Here is a 9,847-nt window from a genome sequence, read left to right on the forward strand (position 1 = left end):
TGTGTACAGATTCCAGCACACCTCCCTTTGCCTTGCTGCAACCAGCTTGCCAGACAGTGCGCTTCATAGAAGCTCAAGTGCAGTGTCAGCGCCAATAATAACTTGTGTCTCCAACACACACGGTGGCACTTCTATGAAAAAGCAACTTTCTACAAAACAAACAAAAGTCAGGCACTCAATGGCTACTGCGTGCTTGTCCACTGTGCAGTGCATAAACAGAACTCCATAATACACATTTAGAATGCACACTGCACCACAGCTAACTGCCTTCCGCCTCTTGCATTATAGGCGACTGCCAGTTGCTGAGAGTAGCACAAATCACCAACATCTGATTAGCCAACGGGGCCAACGACATCGGAACAGGGCGATCAAATATGTGGTTGCACTTGATACGCTGGATTCGCCTTTCCACATGTATCCGAAGTGCAGCAATGTCCTGGGTTTCTTGAGTCTCCTCGGCTGTGAATTGCTCTCTTTGAAGGAAGGGTGGAATATTCAGCTTCACACCTACGTCCTCCAAAAGGTCATCAATTCGGAAGCCCTTGTCTGCCATAATGGAGTCCCCTTCCTCAAACTCTCCCTCCAAAAAACACTTCGTATCACACATTCCCTGTCTGATGTGCATCCCGTGAATAGCTCGGAAACAAACGTAACGTACTCATGCGGAGCCACTCCGACCAGTCCCTTGAACGTGTGTGTGGATTTATAGTGAGAGTATAGGCCAGACTGCGTCACAAATGATGATGGCACTTCGCACCTGATATCTGCTGCATCAAGCAACACGCGCGTGGATGCGTACTTCTCCACAAAAGCCCGAGGCATTGCCTCATCAATAGCTCTCAGTGACAACCATAAGGTCAGCTCTCCCAGCTGGAGGTAGATGAAATCCACCCAAACAGAAAAGATCCGAGACACTGTGCTCATGGAAACGTCAAACAAATGTCCGAGATGCTGGTGAAAGATACCAAGGCGGAGCTTCACGAGGACCATGAAAAACTGGTTCTGTATGCTGACTTTCTGTGGTCTGCCCCTATAACCTCCGTTTTTTGTGGTGCTGGTGTTGTGATGGCGTATCATATTTTCGCCGTTGTCGCCAGGGTCCAGGAACTCGAGTAACTCTTCAAAAGTCTCGTAGCCGGGCAGTCCAGTGTAAAACTGGATGTCGTCGTTACTTTGCTTGAATTTCTCAATTCCGAATGGCTCCTACCCCTCCTTCAACTTTTGCAAGCACTGCTGCGCAGTGACTAGCTCATCCTGAAGCATGCTGAGCTCCAGGCTCTTTGCTTTGGCTTCTCTCTTGCATCTGCTAGCTCTGACTGGGCACTAGCAAGTTCAGCACGTGCCTGGCTTAGCTGGAAGGCCTGCGTTGCCAGTGCCTGCTTAGTGCTTGCTATGTCCACCCTAAGCTTTGCCTCCCTGTCTTTTGTTGCGACGAGCTGAGCCTCAAGTGCACCAATTATTTTTTTGCACTTGCAGTGGCTGGCAGAAGTCTGCGGCTGAGACAGGTTCTCGTCGTCGTCTAAAACAACCTCTTGCAGTGGAACCTGGTTCTCATCATGAGTGCTTGTTTCGCAACATTCAAAGTCGATGGGAGGCTGGCCGTCAGACTGTGCAGGAACTTGTTTCTTCGACTTGGGTGCAGGAATAGTTTGCTGGCGGGGCATTTTTCTAGGAGGCTTGGCCGTACGGAATGGGAAGACAGACGGCACGGCTGAGTCCAGGAGCAGGAGATGGCCACTAGCCACGCTTGTGCAGACGTCTGTCGCGAGGAAATGCGAGGAGCACACTTTGGTTGCCTTTGAGACACGAAACAGTGGCCCCTCATCCCTGCTGTCCATTTTTTCTTGAGGCCCGCATCACTCGGAAACCTGTGGTATGAAACCTGAAAATAAAGAGCTCTTGTCATGATGTGTTGTGTTTTTGCGCCTCAAGGCGCTCTGAGAACTCTCGCGTAAAAGTATCCCCCCAAAGGGAGGCACAACACGGTGGTGGCATGAATATGAATAAAGGGTTTACAATTTTCAACCTCAGTAGCGCACAACAGCGAAGCTTGTTGAAAGCAGGCAAACGTTCTGACCAAATCTGAGGCTCATTTAGTCACGCCGAAGTCATACCCCGTGGAGCGCTCGGTTAAATCGGATAGCGAAGCAAATACATGCGTGCTCGGGGAATCATGCTAGGTTTACCGGCCACGGATGAACCTCGCGCCTCCCTAGCAACACCGCGCGCAATGTAAACAAACGCGCGAGAAATATCACAAAAAATGTAATTTCGAGCCAATATACGTTGTCCATGAAGCAACCGCATGCGACAATCGGAAAAGAAACTGGCCGCTTCATGTAAAACGTACGTACGTACCCTTTGTCCGGATTTGTCAACGTATCCGTACTGCTTGCAGACCGGAACACAGCAATGGGTCGGCATTTTCACCCACTTCGTTGGAGCGCATGAATGGTGGTCATTCAAATACCGGAGATGAAAGTTCGACCGGCGCACAGCTGCAACACATCCAGGAAGCGGCCACCTTTGCCTGCGATACTCGCGACGTGATGATCTAACGTGACTCACAGTCCAGATGCAAACTCCATAAACGCATGTATGGACTCAGAGAATCCGTTCCATCACGGCACGACGACGACGCAGCGTTCTAGCAACTCGAGGTTGTACAACAGTCCCCTGCACTTGCATGCACGCCAGCGACGGTCTTTCCTTCACAATGGCCGACCCGCAAACTCGCCACCGATGGCGATGGCGATAATCGAGCGGAGGCACAGAGTTGCCAGGGTTTTTGCAAGGGGTCTATGGCAAGACGGTGTGCTTTAAAAACCGCCTGCAGTGGACTGTAAGAGGGGTAGAGACAATGCCAATGACGCAAATCTGTTCCGCCCCGTGGGAGCTTTTGTGCTGATTTAATTGCTCGTCCCGGGAAAGCGTCGTATGGTTGTCCGGTTTGCAGGAGCAAGCTCAAAGCAATGAGGCCAATTTCCGCTAATATTGTGCGCAATATGAGGTACATGCAGCGCACTCACCGCCATCAGTCTGGTCGCACAGTCTTGAGGAATGTGCTTGTCTTCCTGACTTTCTAAGTGCCTCTTCCGCACTTTTTAAGATATTCTACTGTGATATTAGTTTGCAACGCCGGCAAGAAGCGTGGGCGCGGGTGCAAAAAAGACAGTTCATTTTTCCGTCCCCCTCGTTTGTTTCATTTTTATTTTTATTTATAGTACACAGTAAGGGCGAAAAAGGCAAGGCCCCCTCACCCCTTTTTAGGCGCCGCAGCCAGAAACGTGATTTTTTATTCGTTAACAACACATGCAGTTGATGCGTGGAATTTTTCCGCTATTTATTTATAAAAAACAGTTAGAAATTGTGGCTATTGTGGCTCGTGTTTTGATGTACGCTCCATGAAATGATCAGACCTTTCAATTCTGGAATGCAATTTCGTTGACGCACGTTTAACGCCAAATGGCTGCCTGTTTCATTCTTGATATTCCGCACTGCTCGCTGAAAGTTAAACAATTTGTTAACAAAACCTATACAGAGAAAAATTTTGTAGCGCACTAACATAAGCAGTGTTCTTCTAACAAAATAGACATACGCTTGATTTTTGTTATTACAAACAAAATAGCTCAGCGCTTTTTTCGCCAAGTAAGGGCTAAAAGTAAGTCAAACCCGAATGCCCTCCCAAGCTCAACTGCGACACAAAATCGCAACAAAAGGTGCGCAGATGTCGAACGTAGATGTCGGATGATGAATGATGATGAATAAACTTTATTGGAGACCAGGTGCTAATGTTAGGGCACCCGCCCGGTGGGAGGCTTCCTTAGTCCGGGATGCCTTGGGCTATGCTGGCCATCCGTGCCCTCTCCACCAATCGTCGCTGGTGTGGAAGGTCGGAGCTGGTCAGCAGCTCCACCCACTGCTCATAAGGGGGGTCGGAGATGTCGGAGAATTAAAATAAACTGAGCAACCCACTTGCATTTTACACGGGAGGAACGAATTGATAGGGAGCACGAGGCGAGGTTGATGGGACAGAGAACCGACACATACGTGCGGGCACGGGGTCTAGGCACACTCGTCAGAAGTCCACTCGTCATAGGCCAACTCGTCACAAGTAAACTGGTCAGAAATGCCAACTCGTCACAGGGCATTTTTTACGAGGAATTCTCGTATCACCGGAATATTCGGCACACGGAAAGCTCGCATTACGAGCTTGTTTTGGAACTTTAAAGTGATGTTTATGCCTGCTATAAGTCGTCCATTTAAAAAAACGATGTAAGGCGAGCGAGTGTGCTTTCAGAGTTTATGACGTAGGAAGTTAGGTAAATATGTCGTCATACCGAGTTAATTATATTAAAGTGGTAATTGCATTTGAATTTGTATTAAACATAATGCAGAAAAAGGAAACAAAGCTCAATGAATATGACGTTTTGCTGTTGAGCCCAAGCAGGCAGGTTCGGTTGCAGCTGCCGCTTTTCTGGCGGAGGGGAACTGCGGATACGCCCGTATGTTCGAGATTTCGGCGCCGGCACATTGAAGATCCCCAGGTGATCAAAATGAATTCGGAGCCCTGTTTTTTTCTACGGCGCGCCTCATGGCCTGCCTTTTAAACACAGCGTGTTAAACCCACACAATCAATCAAATCATCAAATAAACAATTTCAAACCTAATGCAATGCCTGGTGGTGTGCCCTTCTGTGTTTGCAAAAAAAAATCCCCCAGTTTAGCTATGGTTCAATCCTTGCGGGAGTTAGTGCAAGCTTCGCCTATTGCTATTTTTTTTATTCGCAGACTGAAAGCGGTGGTACGGGTTGTAGCAAAGGCACGTTATACGCGCAAAAATACGGAAGTACACCGCCTCAACACCCCTGACGATCAGCACTAGAAAAAGTGCAGGTTGCTCTGGCCTCTCCCCCCTTCCCCACAAAGAAAAAAAACAGCTCTTTACGCACACCTGCTGGTCGCACACCACTCCCAACGCCCTCCTAAACAGCCGTAACAAATCTAGAATTGAAGAAACCAGCCTCAGACCGACTTTCAACGCCAATTTCCGGTCAGGGCTACCAGGTTTTTTTTCACCCGGCCGTGGTGCAACGAAATCCATGCGACGAAAAGGCACCTTCAACGAGAGTTCCTGTCTCGAGGTGGCACTGTACCAAAAGGCCGGTGTGACGAGTTGGCCTATGACGAGTTTTCCGGTGACGAGTGGGCTTGTGACGATTGGGTTCGTTCCCGTGGGCATGGCAGGTGACCATGTTCTTTTGGTGGTATGTGCAGCCACGCAACCAAACATGCGCAATTTTTTTGTTCTGTTCAGTTGAGGATTGAATTAGGCCTGCAATAAGAATAACTGCTCATATTCAGCTTCAGTAGCGGGTGTGCGCAAAATACATGTTGGAATTGTCGGGATGGTGATCGCGTACCAAGTCGTATTCCATATTAAAGACAATGTGTGGTGAAGTCAGCCTCGACGCTTGTTTCATGAAAGAGTCTAGGTGAATCAGTGCCAACAGTAGTAGCACGTTTCCGCATGTTTTCAACGCGGGGTTTTGGAACGTGGAATGTTATTTCTCATTGGGAGAGAATTCGGGTGCGTACGATGCCTTCTCTAACGAGAAGGCATCGTACTTCGATGTCTTCTAACGAGAAGGCATCGTACTTCGATGTCTTCTAACGAGAAGGCATCGAAGGAATGCACACTGCACGTTAAATAAGTTATGTGAAAACCCTCCGCACGAAACTTCGTTTACAAATCTTTTGGGGGTAAACCTATAAGGGGTTTAACAATTATTTTTCTGACTTAGGTTTCATTTCTAAACTGATGCGAATACTTTCCTTAATCCAATAATTTCAGCTTGTATACAGCGGTCCTTTTTAAGCTTTCTTTGAATGTCGTTTCCGCTATTTTCAGCGAAACACTAGGAGCAAATGTTTGCTCATTTTTTAACCGTCTGTGGGAAGTGGATCTCTACGACAGGATTCTTTCATCCCTTCCTTTTCGTGCAAGTTTTGAAACCGTGAAAACAAAATGACCTTATGGTATTACTGCCCAGTAGCTAGCGATACACTCTTACCTGAAAGTGACATGTTATGCTCTATAGTGGCGGTGGCAGCGGGACGATATCGTTAGTAGCGCAACGATGATACTGCACGCATTTCAGCGTGCATGAAGCACTTTTGGGGCTTCGTTGTCATGGCTGATTGGCGGCATACTTGGCGGCATCTGCCATTTTACTCCGTGTTCGGGTACCGGGCCAGGTACTGTGTCATACAAAATAGTAGACAAGTACCAAATAAGGAGCAGATAACAACCATGCCACAAGGTGGCGGTCTCCGTGGCTTCCGAATGTATGGGAGCAACTAAATCCACGTCGCTGAAAATGCCGCCGAAAAAAAAATTCGCTCCAATTCACGCTGTAACGGTGGTTGAACTGCAAGCTGTAAATGACACCCAGAACGATTACCCTTATGACGACGCTTGAATTAACTCACGTGGGTCAGGAAAGAATGAAACCAAAGACAATTAAAACATATAAAACCACGCCCTTTATTTCGTCACAATTTCATTCACGACTGCTTTGCGATCGGTGTGATACAGTGATTTTGAATGCTCACTGTCGGAACATTTTTGCGAACGTTAATTCAATGCATTATTCATAAATTTTGGTTGGTTCAGTTGTATTGCTGAACCACATGAGCGAAAACTACGTTTCGCACCGTTCTCTGCTTCACGTCGCTCCTCGTCGTCCTCGCGGGCGTGTTGCTTGCGCGCGGCTTCTCTGGCGAGATATGCTGGGTCCTGCCTAGCCTGTGCCTTGCGCTCGGCGTCTTTTGCGAGAGCTCCTGTTTTTTGCCTTCAACGCTGTTGAGCGAGAAGCTTTTATTTTTCGTCGGGCATTAACTTCATGCTGTTTTTCTGGGGTCTTACTTTTTGTGGTCTACCGATGGTAGCATTAAATGAAGTGAATTAATTGCCAACAGTCTCCCGTTAACACGCAGACATCAGGCTGCACATACTAGATTTTGCGGTAGCGGGGTGCCGAAAGCAGCACCGTCGTTTAGGAGTAGGGCGGCACGCACGGGTTATGGCGTCATGTCTCTCACTGCCCCTTCTGCACTTCTCAATCTTGTTTTGATGCGTGGGTGTTCAAGAGCGGCCCGCTGCTAATGCGTTGCTAATCTGTGCGCTTGTAATCCAAACCACGCGAACCCCGTTATCTTACATTACGCGGTTTGCACTTCACACTAGGACTTTTGGTGAACGGAGGCGGTAGAGACACCGTTGTGCTCGTTGTAAGTACACACTCTGACGCTCCGTGTCGTTCTGTGGCCGTAGCTTAGTCGCTAAGACGACGGGCTCTCGTTCCGCTTCTCCTTTCCGGCCCAGGTTCAATCCCTGGTGGTGCCGGTAAATTTGTTGGCGTAGCCAGTAGCCAGTAGTAGCCTGGGTGTTATCTGCTGACGCGGATAGGAAAATTTCCTTGGATGGTTAGAGGTATACTGTTTCGCTGTAATATGGCTTGTTCTGTTAAGATACATATTGCAAACAAACATAGCTGCAACTGTTTCTGTCGGGTGTCAAGTGAAGGCCAACCCAACTTTATGCGAAAGCTGAAGAGTTTCTCTTAGAGGCGTGATCTAGTCAAACAAACGGAGGTGTGCGTTTCTGAATACGCTTAAACGCATCTATGCTTACGTTCAACCTAGTATCCTATACGGTAAAGCCATACGCTAATGATAGACGAGTATTACTCATGTGTGGTGATTTTGGCCTAACCTGGAGCCTGAAAAAAATCCGTCTAATATTGTTAACTAATCGAACTGCTTCTGAAAGTACGTCCTCGATATGATTGTTTTTTAATCTATACGCTTGCTTTTATTTGTTCACCCTTTATTTCGAACGATTTACTGATTACCGTCAAGCGCAATAAAAGAATAATAAGAACTATTTCCCCGGCAATAGGTTTCGAAATGCACGTACATGGTGACGTTAGGTTTTCCCAAATGCAAGTTATTGCATTGCTTTTCATTATACTTTCAAACCCATTCCCAACGCCGAAATAATGTGAGTGCTTTATTAACACAGTGCGTTTTTATGTTGACAAGGAACAAATAAGCGTATAATCTTTTTCAAAATTTTCTAGGCCATGCAAACAGGGCATAGCCCACATTATATTGAAACTACAAACTTCCCTCCTGAGAGAAGCTAAAGCCTTTGATGCCACAAAGCTGGAGCAAACACCTTTTGTTTAGTATACTCCTAAAGCAATTTTTTCTCAGTTTAGCTGTAAGATTTTATTTTGAGTCATTTGTTGCCAATAAACGTTTGCCGTTATCTAGAAAGTTTTGACAAATTCCGTACATTTTTGCGTCAAGTGTAACTGCAAAGATTTTTTTCCATGATTTTGTAATTTATTACTCTGGAAATGATGCGCCGTAATGTAACATCCAATTGAAGCTAGACAGTAAAATGCACTACAAGCAGCAGAAAAACCACCTGACGGTTATGGTCGAGCTAGCGGGTCTCATCAAGTAACTGGCAACTAAATATTTACCTTCTGCAAACAACATACCAGGTTTACTTCACGCAGCATTTTGTCTTCATTGTGCTAATTACAGAAACACCTTGGAGGTTTTGTTAATGCATGTCAAGCACTGGTGCGGTTTTTAAACTTCTGAAAACTCTAAACCAGTTTTTTGTATATAAAACCGGTGCGAATGCCTTTACGAAGCAATTCAGTACTCCACAAAACACTCAGAAGCATTAAATATTATTTACTTCACACAGAACGTATGTCCAGTATTTGCCCATTTTTCTTGCAAAGAAATTTTCTACTCGATCAACTTTTCTGATGGTCTTTCACAGGGCTGATCCTAGAAGAGATCAAAGAAGTGCTTTCAGTTTCCATATATCTTTATGTTGTTTTCATGAGTTTCGTGCACACTCCTTATCAGTCCAAAAAACTTAATTTTCTTCTACAGTCGTACTACGTTAAGAAAATTCTAGACGCCCTTGCGAATGACGCCCTTCTTCAGATGGTTGAAGTTGTATCTCTCTGTGTTCACGCAAGGAAAGGCGTAAGACAAGAGTTTCATATTTTCTTTCAAACAAGTAACTTAGCAATTGTTGCATTCATACAGCAAACCTTGCATACTGCAAAAATAAAGCAATAAACATTTCAGTGGTCAAGTTTGAAAGCGTAGGGTTCTCAACCCGTCGGAGGTGAACTTGCGGCTCCGCAAGTTTATTTATTTATTTATTTATTTATTTATTTATTTATTTATTTATTTATTTATTTATTTATTTATTTATTTATTTATTTATTTATTCGTTCATTCATTCATTCATTTAATTATTTATTTTTATTTATTTATTGTTTTGATACCTGCTTGCCCTTGCAAGCATTACAGCAGGGAGATACATAACACTAAGCATCAAATATGAGACCAAATAACAAAATAATTCTACAAAGCGCGGTGAAAATCGTCATATAAACAGTGGATAAAATCATACGTGGAAGATAATTTCACTCTCATCTTGATCTAAAATAAAATGAATCGGCGAGGCGTCACCTTAAAGGAAACTTAATAATTTGCTTCAAGCTAGCGATCCCACTTTTGGATATGTAAAATGGCGCTTGGATATACTTCTCCCGTTCTATTCCAGTTTTCGAATGATAGATATTACGAAAAAAATTTCAATTTCAGGTTTCGTCTATGATCTTTGCCGTCTTAACATTTAAGTTTACTTTTACTTTCCCTCATTCTAAGTTGACAGTGCCAACACCTAATACGAATCGCACAGCCCTATTCTGTATGTTTTCGAGCGTATCAACCAGTTCTTTACT

At 45.3% G+C, this 9,847-nt stretch overlaps 1 pseudogene; it reads right to left on the bottom strand.

Moving 5' to 3' along the window:
- Nucleotides 1–259: 259 nt before the first annotated feature.
- On the bottom strand, nt 260–924 carry LOC144148248 (uncharacterized; annotated as a pseudogene).
- Between the last annotated feature and the right edge of the window lie 8,923 nt (nt 925–9,847).

The sequence above is a fragment of the Haemaphysalis longicornis genome, unplaced genomic scaffold (assembly GCF_048455015.1).
Source record: "Haemaphysalis longicornis isolate Haplotype H1 unplaced genomic scaffold, Haemaphysalis longicornis Haplotype H1 scaffold_8, whole genome shotgun sequence".
NCBI classification, from domain to species: Eukaryota; Metazoa; Arthropoda; class Arachnida; order Ixodida; family Ixodidae; genus Haemaphysalis; species Haemaphysalis longicornis.